The 16,189-nt window shown below is 40.3% G+C and overlaps 1 protein-coding gene across 8 annotated transcripts in view; it reads left to right on the top strand.

The window, feature by feature from the left end:
* Positions 1 to 16,189, top strand: part of FOXP1 (forkhead box P1) — a 411,134-nt gene that overhangs the window by 236,016 nt on the left and 158,929 nt on the right. The window lies entirely within an intron of this gene.

Genomic DNA, 16,189 nt, shown 5'->3' with positions numbered 1-16,189 from the left:
CTCTGGGGTTGTCCCAACCTCTGATAGAAGAAACATTTAAATACATAAAATAATTATATGTATGTGTGTGTATTGCTATGGCTATGGTGGCTTTTTTGAATGTTCAGAAGTTGTTCTCTTTTGCAAGAAAAAATAAGATGTTTGCGACTGCCTTAAGGACAATTTGTTTAACAGTAGGAGTAATTGCAGGGAAAGTGGAAAGAGTGACTGAAGGTATTTAGTCAGATGTTAGTGTAGGTGTGGGGGCCGAAAATTCAGTGTGGGAACAGTGGGCTGCTTTTCTTGGTATCTCAGTCTATTTGATGACCATCAAATTTCCCAGCTCGCTGGTTTTGTTTTTTCTGGATGGCATGTTTGATTATTTATCAGAAGGGGAAGGGAGTAGCTGAAGCAAATAAACATGTGACCAAGTTCTGTTTTGTTTTCCACTCCGAAAGCCATGCCCTTTAACAGATATACAGAAAATAATAAATGCATTGTTTTATGATAAAAGGAAATTATATGTGTCTTTTTTTTTTTTTAAGGCAAGCGAGTTAACCCTTAAGGCTCAGGAGGCTTTTTGCCTTCTGAGAATTTGCCAGGCTTTTTATTGAGAATTAGCCTATTGCAACTAATGGTTTTATGGGACAGGATTTCCCAGGATTATTACTTTGTTCATTAGTTTAGCTTTTTCTAGACAGTTCACTTAGGAATGCCTGCCTCAGTAGCTCGACTATGTGGTGTATGTGTGTGTGTTTTAAATAATAACACTATTGGACAAACCAGTGGCTCTGACCGTTTTGTTGAAGGCTATATTCTGATGTTTAAAGCTAAACATGAATAGCTCAACTAAAGGAAAGTATACCATAGTGTCTGTGGCTAGGGTACAACGTAATTTATCAGAGGCCAACATTTTGCCCCTCTCTTTACAGATGTTAGGCAGGTGCTGTAATACAGAGTCTACTTATATGTCTGTGTCCCTCAGAAATACCTTCTAGTCTTTAATATGATGTAACCTAATTCATTATCTTCAAGGTTGTCATTATCTCAAATTGATTCCTCCAGAGGCCAAGGAAAGGCTCAAATCTATATTAAATTTAGATTTAAAATTTACGGTTTTTTTTTAGTTCTCAGGTGGGGTTTGCATGGCTTTGTGAAATCATTCTCAATATGTAGGCATTCACTGATGCATGTGCGCATACTGGCACATTCTTTAAATACAGGAACATGATTTTCTGTAGGGGCTTCCTTACTTCTGCACATCCTGAAGAAGCGATGTGCGTGATTCTAGCACAGTGCCTGGCCTAGTCGTTTCAAGACCTATAAATCACAGCTGAAAATCTGTTTCATTGCCTATACTGTTTTGGAATGTGAATTGAAAATATGCACACAGAAGGGATTCCCTCTTCCTTGACTATATAAGGGAACGGTGCAGCAGAGGCTCAGATACAGTGCAACTTTCACGAGTATTGCCCTGCAGATAACTAGGAGGTTGCTTTGCTCTTGAGAAGACAACGATGGAAGCAGTGGCCTTTCCGCCTCTCTCCAAAAGGCGTTGGATAATCATACTCCAAATCATATCCTCCAAAAGGGTTGGATAATCATACTTTGTATTTATACAGAGCCCTTTGTCTGTAGAAATCAAAGTGCCTGACTAATGCTAACTTGTTAATACTCAGAACACCCCAGGGACATAGGTAGGCTGCAAAGATTATCCCACTTTTGAGGTGGGAAAATGCCCTGTTGTTAAAATCGTTTACGATTTCCGGGTGTGTCTGTATTTAATGCTCAGGCTAGACCTGGAAGCGCTATGATCTAGAGATCATGAGAAGCATTTTTTCCTGTGACACAGTCAGCCTTGACCACAGGCAGTCTCATGAGAAAGTGTTTTACCATGAAGAAACTGGCCTGGAAAATATAGCTAGTGCATGATGTTGATGGTGGTGGGAGGGAGGAGGTGGTGAAGACTAATCGTCCTTGATTTTAATCTATTTAGGGTCAAAGGATGTATTTTTTTTAAAGATACAGCATGGGCTGAAACTTCTGATTTTTGTTTTGTTTCTCTGTAACTCAATATGATGTTGGCAATTTAACTTCCACAAAAATCAAGTTAGTTTGTTCTTTGTGAAGAAACAGATACAGTACTGCTTATGGGCGCTGCAAAGTTAAGTCAGCGGTTGCTCTGTAGTTACATGCTTTGGGGGCAAAAGAATTGAAACCTGCTGTTAACCTGGTATGGTCCTGTGTGATTCTTCAATTCTGGGGTGCCGTGGGCCTCCTTCCTGGGTTTCTAAAGCACAGTGTAAAAATTAGCCAAGTGCCATTTACTGTTCAGATTCCTTTGTTGAAAGCTTTTCCAGAAAACTCCACAGTAGGGTGGAGGTGCCTGGGTTGTTTGGCTCCTGATACTGTTTGTTTGTTGGAACCTGAATATAGAAATTAGATTTCAAAAAAAATCTCTACTCAAAATGTGCTTTTAATTTCAAAATGTAATTTTCAAAAGACCATACAAAATGATTCCAGTTTTTACTTAAGAAATATTCTTTTCTTTTTTCTTTCTTTTTTTATTGTTTCGTTGTTTTTGTTTTTTTGTTTTTTGTTTTTGTTTTTGGTTTTTTTTGGTTTGTTTCATTTTTTTTCTCTGAGACAGAGTCTTGCTCTGTTACCCAGTCTGGAGTACAGTGGTGCTGTCTCAGCCTCCATCTCACAGGTTCAAGCGATTCTCATGCCTCGTCCTCCTAAGTAGCTGGGACTACAGGTGTGCACCATCACACCTGGCTAATTTTTGTATTTTTAGTAGAGATGGAGTTTTGCCATGTCGCCTGGGCTGGTCTCCAACTCCTGGGCTCAAGTGATCTCCCTGCCTCGGCCTCCCAAAGTGCTGGGATTACAGGCGTGAGCCACCATGCTTGGCCCAAGAAAATTTCTTTTCTTTTCTTTTCTTTTTCTTTTTATTTATTTGATTTTTTTTTGAGACAGGGTCTCGCTCTGTGGTCCAGGCTGGAGTACAGTAGTGTGATCTCGGCTCACTGCAAGCTCCGCCTTCCGGGTTCATGCCATTCTCTGGCCCCAGCCTCCAGAGTAGCTGGGACTACAGGCGCCCGCCACCACACCCGGCTAATTTTTTTTGTATTTTTAATAGAGACGGGGTTTCGCTGTGTTAGCCAGGATGGTCTCGATCTCCTGACCTCGTGATCCGCCCGCCTCAGCCTCCCAAAGTGCTGGGATTACAGATGTGAGCCACTGCACCCGGCCGAAAATTTCTTTTCTTAATCATATACTCAACTGCTGACAATGTGTCATTGCAGGTGATGGTGTCATTTTTTTTTTATTATTCTCCCAGTTCATGTATTCATATTACATATCTTCTACCATGAACTTATTACTTTCATAATCTATAGTTATACAGCACTTTTCAAAATCACTTGGTACTTATTGAGTGTGAGGCTCTAGACTATGCACTTCACATGTATCAATTTGACATAGGTACTTTCAGTTCCTCTCATTCTTATTGAAGAAGAAACTAAGACACAGAGAGGTTAAGTAACTTATCTCAGGTCACACAGCTAGCAAATGGTGGAACTGGGCTTCAAATCCAGACACAGTGATTGGTGTGTGTTCAATGACTATGTATGCTACTTCTGTAGAAATATATTAATGTTTTTCAAAGCAAACTTCTATTTCTTTGTAATTTCTGTGATTCTCTCAGGGTCAGTAATTCCCCCAAATTCCCAGAGAATCCTTACTTCTTCATGCCTGGAGACTCAAGTTCCGTCTTATGCTAAACCGGGGTTACTGGAAGTTCAAAAGATCATTGTCACTTTTTGAGCACAACTCTGTGAGCACAACTGGGTATCAGATGACCACAGTTTTTTTCAGATTCCCTTTTAAAGAGTTACTAATTCCCCGACCAAACCAATCAAATCTGTATTTCTTTGCCTCCATAAGACGTAATCTATCTAAAGTTCATTACAAAGTTACCTTTTTGTGTGGCTTAGGTTAACCGAATATATTTTTCTGTACACGTCTAATTTTTTTTTAATCGGTCATGTCAAGCAAGTAGTTCTAGTTCCAGGTGAATGGAAGAACTTCAAATCCATAGGTCTATGGATTAGTGGACTTTCTGTGTGTATGTCGTTCTTGAATACAGTGAAGGGATTCTATCCAGGCTGTGTGACCTTGACCACATTACATAAACTTTCGGTTTATATAAAGTAATTTAGAACCAGTCGTAGTTGGGATTCAGTGTTAGTTACCACTTTCTTCATTGGTGGTATCACCACCAGTATCATCATCTCCCCCTAGCTCAGTATTTCGCCTCTTAGGCAGCCATCCCTGCACTGAGAATTGGCAAGGCATGGGTGAATGTTTGGTAAGAGTCAGAGTCATATTTGCTCAAGTACCTTTGCCATTGGAAAGAGCCAGGATTCTCAGTTGCATGTCATCTGTGTAACTGCAGATAAACCATATACCCCTCTTGTCCTCAGTTTGCTTTTTCTACAGTTAAAGTTGACTGCCTCAGATCCCTTTGGGTTCAAGAGAGGATGCTGCAGATTTTCTTAGTGTTTCTGTAAAGAGGATGACCAATGGTTTGAGATCACTGGGAAAAAGGAATCTTTACTTTCCACTGAGAAAATATATTCTCTTATGCCGGGGGCAGTGTGTTATACATATAATAATAGTTTTAGTTTCCATTTACTGAGTAACTATCATGTTTCAGGTGCTGCGCTAAGGACTTTACCTGCATATGTCACATAATCTTTACAATTTATCCTCTCTGGTCTTGTGTTTCTCTTTTTTTTTTCTTTTTTTTTTGACACACATTTATGATCTACAAGTTGAAGTAACCACAAACATAATGTGTGCACCACACACTTGCATACATCATGCTGTATTATAAGTATCAATTGTAATAGTGATATATGAAACATTTTTCTATATGCTTTGCATAATAAGTAACACAAATAATTTGGAGTAGGTAAAATACTTTAACTATTGTAGTTATTTTACATACTTTAAACAATGTATTTATAGTAAACAATTGTGGTGTTTTTATTTGGGGATTTTTTTAATATTCTTTTTTCCAAGAATTGTCCAGTATTTTTTTCTCTCCAGAGAGAAAAAAAAAAATTGTAAGCATATGACTGCTCAAAAGGCAAAAAACTGAGAAAGGCCCAACCTGAAAAAAATTTCTTTTTGGGTTGGGCCTGTCAAAGGACTATGCAGGTACACACAAACAGAAATGACTTTGTTTTAAAATATTTGTGAAAAACTAGATAATAGACATATGGAGTCCCTCTGTATCATTTCTTTTTTTAAAAAATATAACTTTAACTTTTATTTTAAATTCATGGGTACATGTGCAGATTTGTTACCTGGGTATGTTGCATATGCTGAGTTTGGGGATATCCCAACACCCAGGTACTGAGCATAGTACCCAATAGTTAGTTTTTTCACCCTTGTCCCCCTCCCTCTCTCTCTCTCCCTCATCTGTTAACTGGGTATAATTTACCTCAAAGCATTGTGAAAAAATAAATAATATAATGGATTTGCACTGTTTAGTACTTGTCTGGCAATAAACACTAAAAACATTACAATTTTTCATTATCTTCCTTATCCCCAATGACCAGGGACCAGGGCAGGTTTAGTAACACAATAATTTAGCACCCGTACCACCTCTACCAAAAAAAGAAGAAGAAGAATGAATTTATAGCAGAGTGCAAGAGTCTACAGTGGCTTAAAACAAGAGCTGGAAATCCCAGTAGACCTAAAAGCCATGCTGAGTGGGTCAGGAGAAGAGGTCTCACTTAGATGAAGGTGAAGTGTAAGATACAGGTGTCCAGAGGCATTAACTGTGGCTGAACTTTAGTGAAATTTCGGTAAAAAAAGAAAAAGACCTGTGCTCTCTTAGCTCTGTTTTTCTATTATTTGCTTTATGAAAAGCTCGTTTTGAAAAAAGTCCAACCTTGGCTTAGCTGAACCAGAGAACGAGGGACTTGTCCAGAATGGGGCTTGAGGAAGAGCTGAGAATCAAGGTATGATGGGGACAACATCAGTATTCCAAGAGAAGATGAAAGAACTTAGTTAACCAGAGAGGTGAAAACACAGTGTGCAAGAGAGCGGAGATAGCTGGGCTTGTTAATTCCTTCCTCTCCACCTGCTTGGAATTTGCCATCACAACAGTAGAAACACAGGATGCTGCTACAGGGATTCAGAAGCAGGGCTGGTCCCTTGGGTCTGGGGATATTAGGGGACACTGCTGCTTGAAGGAATTGGATTGTGGACAGAGTTTTTAGGCAAAGGTTGAATTTAGATGAAGAAGATACTTGGATGCCATGTAAATGTAGGCAGAGAACAGGGAGGGCAGACTTGTAGATATGGTTATGGCTCACACAGTCCTGGCCATGGAAAGGTCTGGTTGAAAAAAAGCAAGTCTTTTGTGTGGGGAAAAGAAGGGAGATTAAAGTTAGAAGGTGTAACACTGACAAAAGACCCTTCCCTTCATTCTGGAGGCAGAAGGGCCCACAGTCAGTCATGCATTTTTAGCTCTGGAGGTCTGCATAGCCATTTGCCAAGATTACCCACGGCCATCTTTGGTCTAATCAGTGACCTTGATACAGTGTGAGTATCAAGTTCTCATGAGACAATGTTTTGTTTGTTTTTGTTTTTCCATCCTAGCCACTCTGTAGACTCGTGACCTTGGGCAAGTCACTGAACTTGACAATCTGTCTCTGTTTGCCCATTTTAAATCAAGACTTATAAAACTTTCCCCAACTTCCCTTTGAAAAGTTGGGAACAAGAAATGAAATCAGTGTAGAGAGCAACCTAACTAACACAGTGTCTGGTTCATAGTAAACAATTCAATACAGGGTTTTTATTTAGTGTCTTAAATGTAGGGAAGTTATGCTACACTTGTCCTTATGTTTCTAGATGCTCCTCATTTCTTAAATTGTTACACAGATACAATCTTAGCTATTCGAAATAACTTGCTTTAAGGGGTGTAAATTAATGGAGAATATTAGGATTTGCCAATCCTTATATTTGGCCAGTAGTGAGTAGTTCCACGTTTTGAATTATTAATCTTGTTTGGCCCTTTCCTATATTCCCATTTCTGTTTCTTTCTTTTGTCTTCTATCTCTGCTGGAATGTTGCCTCTAAATCATTTTTACTGTTTGCTTCTTTGCCCAAATTCAGGCAAGAAAAGGAAGGTACTTTGTGAAGCAAAGTATTCATAGGTGTTAATTGCCTCTTAGGGCATCCCGAGTATGTGTGACTTACAGTATAAGAAAAAAGGAATACAGTACCATATTTGTTTGAGAAAGAACTGGGTTCAGTGTTACTAGGAAAATCATGGAAAATCCTCCATTATTTTGAGCATAATTCTAGTTAGATTCTTCCACAAGCTTCCAAATTAGCAAGTCTCATTCTGAGGTATGAAAAGATGTGAATCTGAATTATTCATAATGAGAGTTGCTGAGCTGCACCCTCATAAAAGGCAATTGCAAAAAACAGTGGGTTAAATACAGTGAGTTAATAGAGCCTTTTGATTCATTTATCCTTGCATTTGACCCCAGGTTTTTTCTACTTTGGGAACCTGGAGGATGGGGCCAACTTATTTATTTTTAAACACAATCTAGTCTTAAACAGAGGCAAAAAAGAGTTTGATGCAGCATCCAACTTAACATTTTAGACATTTTCTAATAAACTTCACTTCTGTTTTACTTCATTGCAATGCTAATGTGGCCTACAGTCATAGCATCCTAGGCTGTGATCTTGTCAACTCTCATGAGCTAAACAGGCTCAGGCTTGGGCACTGCTTGAATGGAATCCCTCCAAAGACAACTCAGGTGCCGGAGACTTGGTGTAGTGATTCAGCGTCTGGCACTGGCTCCAAGAGGAGCAACCAGCCAGTCTCAGCAAGGTGGTTATAGGGCCCTATGTTAATGGGAGTAGGAGTATGATGGTGGTTTTTTTTTTGGCTCTTCCCAAAGACTTCAAACAGACTTCCTGACTGTTTGTAGTCATTAAACTTACTACATCTAATTTTGCAAGAGGACCATAGATATCCCCCTCCCACTTTTTTTTTTTCTGTTGTCATGAAAATCCTATCCTTTACCTTGCTGGCTGGGAAGTATCCTGTACGTGCCTTTCAAGTAAAAAAGGCTACTCATAATTGCAAGTAGATACAGGGTTTGCTGACCCCTTCCTGGGCTTGATTGGCAGCGAGGTTTGTAGCAGAATGCCACCTCCTATCTAGAGCCTTCGGCATCTCTCTCTGTCCATGTCTCCTGTAGGTGGTGCATGGGATGGCATTTGAGCTCACAACACTAATGCAGGCAAATCATGACGTGGTGCAGGAACACATTTGCGTAATTTTATTCTCTTTAGTCCCAGTTCTTGGAAAAAAAAAAAAAAGAAAGAAAAAATATAATTTTTTGCCATCTTTTCCTCCCCAAGAAAATATACTCAAGTTGCTGACTTTAAAAGAAACAAAAAGCACAACTCCCAAACCTACCTTTGTGGTATTTGTTAAACATTAAAGTAAAAGACAAGCAAGGAATATACATAATAGGTATCATAGCAATGATAACCACCCTACGTGTAGCTTAAAGAATATAAAATCATGTCTGCAAGTATATGTGAAACCTAATACTGGAAGTAGATCTAGAAGAGAGGTTCAGGCTGGTGTGGGGTGATAAAGTGGTCCAAGTACTGGAGGGGGTGCTTTGGACTGGCCTTTACCTCTTCCCCGCCATCCCCACACAGAGATGACACTGCCCATGACCCACGACTGTAACTCCTCAGTTAGGACAATGATGACCAAAGAGAACAGTGACTTTTCTATTTCTTGTCCCTTTCCATTTTGACTCAAACGCATAATGTTGGAATGCTGTAGGTATGGCGTTGTCTCTGCTCTGATTCTTCTCCATGCCTATCTTGACATTGTCTCATAAACTTATTTGCAGAGACTGGAACACTTTTTAAAATCCATGCAAAATGTCCTACCTAAATATCAGCTGTTATTAAATGTTCTGTAAGCACAGGATAATTTTTCCAGCTGTTGGAACTGTTGAGGATGGATGATGCTACATAGAGCCTTTCCCTTCTCAGCCACTGATTCAAACTCAGTATATCCCAGTTGATGTAAGACTTGGCTGTCTACTGCACCTGCTTTTGGGGTTGAGTCAAGTGGATTTACTACCAATGAATGTTCAGAGTCCACACCCATATTTGCAATATCATAGAGTAGACCAAGCAGTGACTGGTACAAAGAAACTGTTAAAGGCTGTCTGTGAATGGTCATTACCCCCTGTAAGTTTTGTTGGAGAATGTGTTTTGTTTTCTATTTACGACGCCAATAACCTGACTCAATGATTCACTGCAGTGCTTTCTTTCTTTCTTCTCTTGTGTATCTAATGCTTACACAGTCATTAGAATTGGAATCTTTCTTTGAACATCTAATATTTTCACAATCACCAGAATCCTTCCATGAGATTAGCTTACTTTTCCATTGTCTTGTTATAACCAAATGTTCTATTTGTAAAATAAAATTTTAAAAAATTGTTTGAAGAACCTGTTGCTTTGGAATACTGTTGACTCTGTATGAATACTTCCAGTTCTACAAGCCACTGTCATTTCTTTCTTTTTCTTTTTTTTAAGTCACTCACAACCCTTAATTCCTTCCTGCACTGGAGTGATTGCTCTGTCTAAAGCAAGAAGGTGATGAAATTTCCTTGCATACTCAGTCCCCGGTCTTGCTACAGAGTGATTGTCAGATTGTGTTAAATGATCACTGCTTTGGTTGCTGGGGTTGAACAAAGATAGCAAACTAGTTTAGGGGAACCAGGCTCTCTAGAGGGACTCAAAGAGTATGTAGAGGATGAGAAACAGAGGAGAGAACATGACTCCTTTCCTACTAATCTTCCCATGCTGCTTTTCTTTTTTTACAAGCTTTTCCTCCCACCCCTATATCCACAGTGACTGTTGATTAGCCCATGAAATTATCTGAAAAACAGGTTTGATCTTGAGGGGTGGGGAGAGTCTAGGAAAAGAAATTAGAAGAAGGATGGCTGACTCAGACCAGCCTTTCAAGCTGGAAATGGGACAACTTCTCAGGGCAGACAGGAAATAACCAACTCTCGACTGGCCACCAATAAGGCACGTGCCGTCTTCATTCTGTGGGTGCTCAGTATCTCATACTGATCTGAACTGCTGTCAATTACCTACCAGCAGAAACACATCTTCAAGGTTTCAGGCAAGTTTTAAACAGTTTGAGATCAAGAAGCACATGGATGTATTTCCTTTTCAGAACATCAACATTGAATTTGAGCTTAAAGAACAGCTAATTAATAATGTTCTTGCTCCTTGGCCAAACTCTAAAATTATTTTGGGGAACTGATTGAAAGTTGTGTTTATATAAGTTTGCAGTGAGCCGAGATCGCGCCACTGCACTCCAGCCTGGGGGATAGAGAAAGACTCCGTCTCAAAAAAAAAAAAAAAAAAAAAAAGATTCTATCCAGTGAAATCTTTGGGGATCTCAGACTACGGATAGCAACCTAAGACGGGGATTGACAGACTTTTCTAGTAAAGAGCCAGATAAGAAACATTTTAGGTTTCAAGGGCCATGTGGTCTCTGTCAAAAGTCCTTGACTCCATTTGTAGCACAAAAGTAGCCATAGATTATATATAAGGGAATGAGCTTAACTGTATTCCAATAAAACTTTATTGGTAAATACCAAAATTTGAATACCATCTAAGTTTCACATGTCATAATATAATCTTATTTTATTTTTTTCTCAACCATTTAAGTAAGCAAAAACCATTCTTATATCATGAGCTGATATATGACAGATGATACAAAACAGGTGATAGACCGAATTTGGTCCATGGGCTGTAGTTTGCTGACCCGTGACTAGAAACTTTCCAGTTAGTCATATTTTTTGAAGACCTCCATGTGTCAGTTGGTTATCTCAGACCCCGTCACCAAGTGTGTTATGCAAAACATTTTAGAAAGATTTTCTGCTTCTACCAGCTTGCTTTATGTATGTGTGCATGCCTGTTCAAACAATGTTTTATATAAACTTGTTGATGTTTCTTAAAATATGGTAGACATGTTTTTGAACATCGGCTACCTTGATAAACATGCTAAACATAGAATTACCTAGCCCCTAAATATAAGCACCTGCTATGATCTTAGAATGTAAATAGCTCGGAAGTTGTAAACACGCTTATGTAAAACATAATTTGTAAATAACAGATGGCACTTATTTACTAAGAATATGAAGGCACTGATGAGAATGAAGTAATCTTGGACCAACAGAATGGAAGGTGTGTCAAAAATGTCCAGGTTCCAAGTTAGTATGAAAATATGACCTACCGAGCCAGCAGCGAGAGGGCCATCTCACTGGCTCTGAGTGCTGAGAGCTGGCCGTGGACCATGGCATGCCAGCCATCGGGCAGTTCCAGCTCCTTGTGCAGATCCGGGCATAGATGGGAGACTAGTCAATTCACAGAAGAGATGAAAGTGATTCGTGCCTGCCACCACTCCCCCTGCCCCACCCGCTTCTTCTTTTAGCTCAGAGAGCCACTTATTTTAGCTTGAAGGAAAATAAATGTGGATGTGTGCAACTGGGCTCTAAGTGCCTGGTTTTATCATTCACCTCCACTCTGTGACATCCTCAAACTGTGTCTTTACTGTAACCCAAGCCTAGCATGAAAATACAGCACTAGGTTATCCAGTGCCAGGCAATTGTCACATCTGTTATAAAGGAAGTGTTGACTCAACCCGCCCAGGAACCACCACCAAGAGTAAAAGGTCTCCAGAGATGGGATTGGACCTTTTAAGTTATTTACATTAGCAATTGATCTGGAACTTGAGTCAGAGTTGATCCTTGCTTCTTAAAAGAGAAATTCTTTCATTTATTCATATCCTTTCTGTCTCTCTCTTTCTGCTGATTGCCCTCTCCTTCCTTTTTCACCCTTCTCTCTCCCTCTCCCATACACGCAAACACATATCCACACGCATTCTGTATCCAGAGAATCTAATTTTATCTTCAAACAATGTATCCTAAGGGACTTTTCTCTAATTGTGATTGAGATATCGTTATAAAAATGAGAAAAGTCCATTCTCACTCCTTTATTGTATTGGAATAATATCTGGCCTGCCACAGTGGCTCACACTTGTAATCCCAACACTTTGAGAGGCCAAAGTGGGAGGATTGCTTGAGCGCAGGAGTTTGAAACCAGCTGGGGCAACACAGTGAGACCCCGTCTCTACAAAAATGAAAAAATTAGTCGGGTGTGGTGGCTCATGCCTGTAGTCCCAGCTATTCAGGAGGCTGAAGTGGGAGGATTGCTTGAGCCCAGGAGGTCAAGGCAACAGTGAGCCATGATTGTGCTACTGCACTTCAGCCCAGGTAACAGAGTGAGACCTTGTCTCAAAGAAAAAAAAAGAAAAAGATTTATCTCTGGGATTTAGGCATTGGAGTTGGAGATGAAGGACATAATCTGTTCTGATCACATAACAGGTAAAAATGGCTATCAAGTCATCATCTGCAGGAAACATGGTGAACATAGGTCTCTGACACAGATTCCAAAGGGGATCCCATCAGTCATTCCACATTCTCTGCTGATCAACACTGAACATTATAATAAGCATTTTTTTTTTACTTTTTACAAATCATAGATGCTGGAGATTTGTATTATAATGCCCAGATACGTAGTGTTATACACTGATGATTTATTGCCTCTCCTTGCATGTGACAATTTAAAATCTAGACCACAGTGATTTATATATCATGGAAATTAGAAAAGAAAACACCTTTTAGTGGTTGATTTCAAAGCATGTTATAAGTTCTGTTCAGTTAGGTTTTAAAACTCCTGCTGAGACCTAAGGCAATTTTTAAATGGATTTTAATTTGGGGAGGACATGGATAATAATTTGTTCCTACTCTGTTAACATACTCATGATAAAGCTGGGGAATTATTGTGGGATAATTCATGGCAATTCAAATCAAAATGAATTATTCTCTGCACTAGTGTTGTCTCCCCATCCCAAATATTTAAAGTTATTTTACCTGTGTTTATTCATTTGGGGGCTGAAATTTGGAAGTCAGTTTGCACATCCTTATCTCGTGGTGTTCTCTGTTCAGCAGGTTGGCTGCAGTTTCCCTTGGGTTCATACAAGTTTGCAAACCTTTTCCCCCCATGCTTGTGTCTTGGATTATTGTCTTTAGTGGGCCTCTGTATGAGATGGTGTGAAGAGGCTGGGGTTTACAATATGATTATTTAAGTTCATGTTCCCTACGTTGGGTCTAAGAAAAAAAGTTATACATGACTTTTTTACCCCCTTCAAACCAGAAAACTAAATCTGAGGATCCCAGTAGGTAATTTTGAAGTGTGTGATCATTCTGTAGAGCCAGCTCAGTAAGCATTTGTTGAAAACTTAAGTTTAAGATCTATACTTTCCTTTCCTTATGTACATTTATGAGACCATGCTCATATAAGAATAGTTTTTTGATGGCCGGACATGGTGGCTCACGCCTGTAATCCCAGCACTTTGGGAAGCCGAGGCGGGCAAATCACTGAGGTCAGGAGTTCGAGACTAGCCTGGCCGACATGGCAAAACCCCGCCTCTACTGAAAATACAAAGACTAGCAAGGCATGGTGGCAGGTGCCTGTAGTCCCAGCTACTCGGGAGGCTTGGGCAGGAGAATTGCTCGAACCTAGGAGGCAGAGGTTGCAGTGAATCGAGGTTGCGCTACTGCACTCCAGCCTGGGCAACAGAGCAAGACTTTGTCCAAAAAAAAAGAATAGTTTTGTGTGTATGTGTGAATGTTTTTCTTAAAGACAGTTTGCTGAAGTGAGGAGTTGACTATAGCTGCTCTGAGACTTGACTATTTAAAAATTGAGGCCGGGTGCAGTGGCTCACACCTGTAATCCCAGCACTTTGGGAGGCCGAGGCAGGTAGATCACCTGAGGTCAGGAGTTAGAGACCAGCCTGGCCAACATGGTGAAATCCCGTCTCTCCTAAAAATACAAAAATTAGCCGGGTGTGGTGGCACACGTCTGTAGTCCTAGCTACTCAGGAGGCTGAGGCAGGAGAATTGCTTGAACCCAGGAGGCAGAGGTTGCAGTGAGCTGAGATTGCACCACTGCACTCCAGCCTGGGTGACAGAGCGAGACTCCATCTCCAAAATAAATAAATAAATAAATAAATAATAATAATTGAATGCCCATTCTCCCAGTATTTGGTGGAATGTGATAAGTTATATAGAGTCTTCATTACTTCGTTTTTCTTTGCTTGCTTTATTTTAGTGTTAAATGTGTGTAACCTTTCTCCTCTTCCCCACCATATTTTTCTCTGCACTGTCATCTGTAGTCCCTCTCTCTGCCTTTCCAACTAGCAACCAAATCCTTCTTTGCTGATCAGTCTATTACTCTGAGAACTCTGATGATAGCACTTAAAATATATAACAGTTCCCTTCCTACATGAAAAAGCCGTAAAACCTTCATGTGCAGTAGCTAAGGGAACATATATAGTAGGAGAAGAGGCTTTTGCTCCTGCAGGCACCTTCCAAAGGGGACTATTTTTCTTATATGATATAAATGAAATCTTCACTCTGCCCACTTTTACACCTACGCATGTACTGAGCGTCTCCAAGGAGACAAGGAAACCCGGAGTCCAGTGATGGTGAATCCTCCCTGAGACAGCAGGCTAGAGTCTCAGGCAACTCTCCCAGGCGTCTTGGCTTCCAGATGCCCCACTCAGCCCCTTTTCTCGAGGCTCTTCCAGGCAGGCTTTGTCGAATCTGCCTCTCCCTTCACAGATGAACTAGCCCGTGCGTTGCATCTGAAGGGGCTGGTCGTGGTGAGTTCAGTAGGCAGAAGGCCTCCCTGGGACACGGGGGTGGATGCAGTAGGGAGGTGGGATAGCGGGGTTCCACTTTCCCATGGTCTTTTCTTTCTCACTCATCTATCAGTGCTTGTGTTTCTTAGCTTTCCTTTGCACCTCTTAAACACAAAGGCGCCACTCAACCTTACGCAGTGTCTTAAAAATATTAGTTGTTACAACTCTAGTTATGAGCACAGTTCAGTGAGCGTGTCCTTTTAGGAGAAGCACTGCTCTTGCACATTCCACGTTTTTAGGTGTCTGCTCAAGAACATTAATCCTCTAGACTACTCTGTTTTCTCTTTCTTCTGAGTTCAATGCACAGGGACACCCAGGCCCTCTTACCTCTCTTCCATTCCACCATTGTCCCTGTAACTTTTCTTGTAAATATCCATGTTGTTTTCTTATATAAATGAAGTACCTGTTCCTTTTTAAGGAACACACTACCATCATAAGTCCATTATGCTAACTTCCTAAGACTATAGCCTCAGGTCCTTTTCATGTATTGATGGCATCTATGTATGCCTCTTCTTTGATGCACAAATAATTTGGTTACCATATAGAAATTATTATTGATATATAAGAAGTCTCCTTTTGTGTCTAAACTCTAAGCACATCATTTAATGAGCATTCTGGACATCTCTGTCGTGTGTACATTCTTGGTTCTCAGCTGCGTTGACTCAAGTAACCCAACTTTTCGTATGACTTTCTAGCATGATATCCTCAAACTTTAGTTTTCTGTTGCTGGTCCTCCTGCCATCTTTGGAAAGGTGTGTGGCTAGCCATTATTCCTGTTCTTAATTCTTTGGCAGTGAATGTCTTCATGGGGGTTTATTGATGACATTGTTTTTTTCTTTTTTTATTTGAACTTTATTTTGTTTTATTTTATTTTATTTTTTGTGATGGAAGCTTACTCTGTTACCCAGGCTGAAGCACAGTGGTGCGATCTCGACTCACTCCAACCTCTGCCTCCCAGATGCAAGCGATTTCTCCTGCCTCAGCCTCCCAAGTAGCTGGGATTACAGGCATCTGCCACCACACCCAGCTAATTTTTGTATTTTTAGTAGAGACAGGGTTTCACCATGTTGGCCAGGCTGTTCTCGAACTCCTGACCCTCAAGTGATCTGCCTACCTCAGTCTCCCAAAGTGCTGGGATTATAGGCGTGAGCCACAACGCCCAGCCTACTTGAACTTTTAAATGATTTGTCAGTCATATATTAAACATTTTAGAGGACTCTGCTGTTTTCTTCCTGCTTTATCTCCAATTCATACTACCTCCCCAATGTCTACCTTTAAGGAAAAACCATCCCATATTGTAAG

Source organism: Hylobates moloch, unplaced genomic scaffold, assembly GCF_009828535.3.
Source record: "Hylobates moloch isolate HMO894 unplaced genomic scaffold, HMol_V3 SCAFFOLD_4, whole genome shotgun sequence".
Taxonomy (NCBI): Eukaryota; Metazoa; Chordata; class Mammalia; order Primates; family Hylobatidae; genus Hylobates; species Hylobates moloch.
Note: the sequence above shows the minus strand (reverse complement) of the source record. Positions and strands in the feature narration are given on the sequence as shown.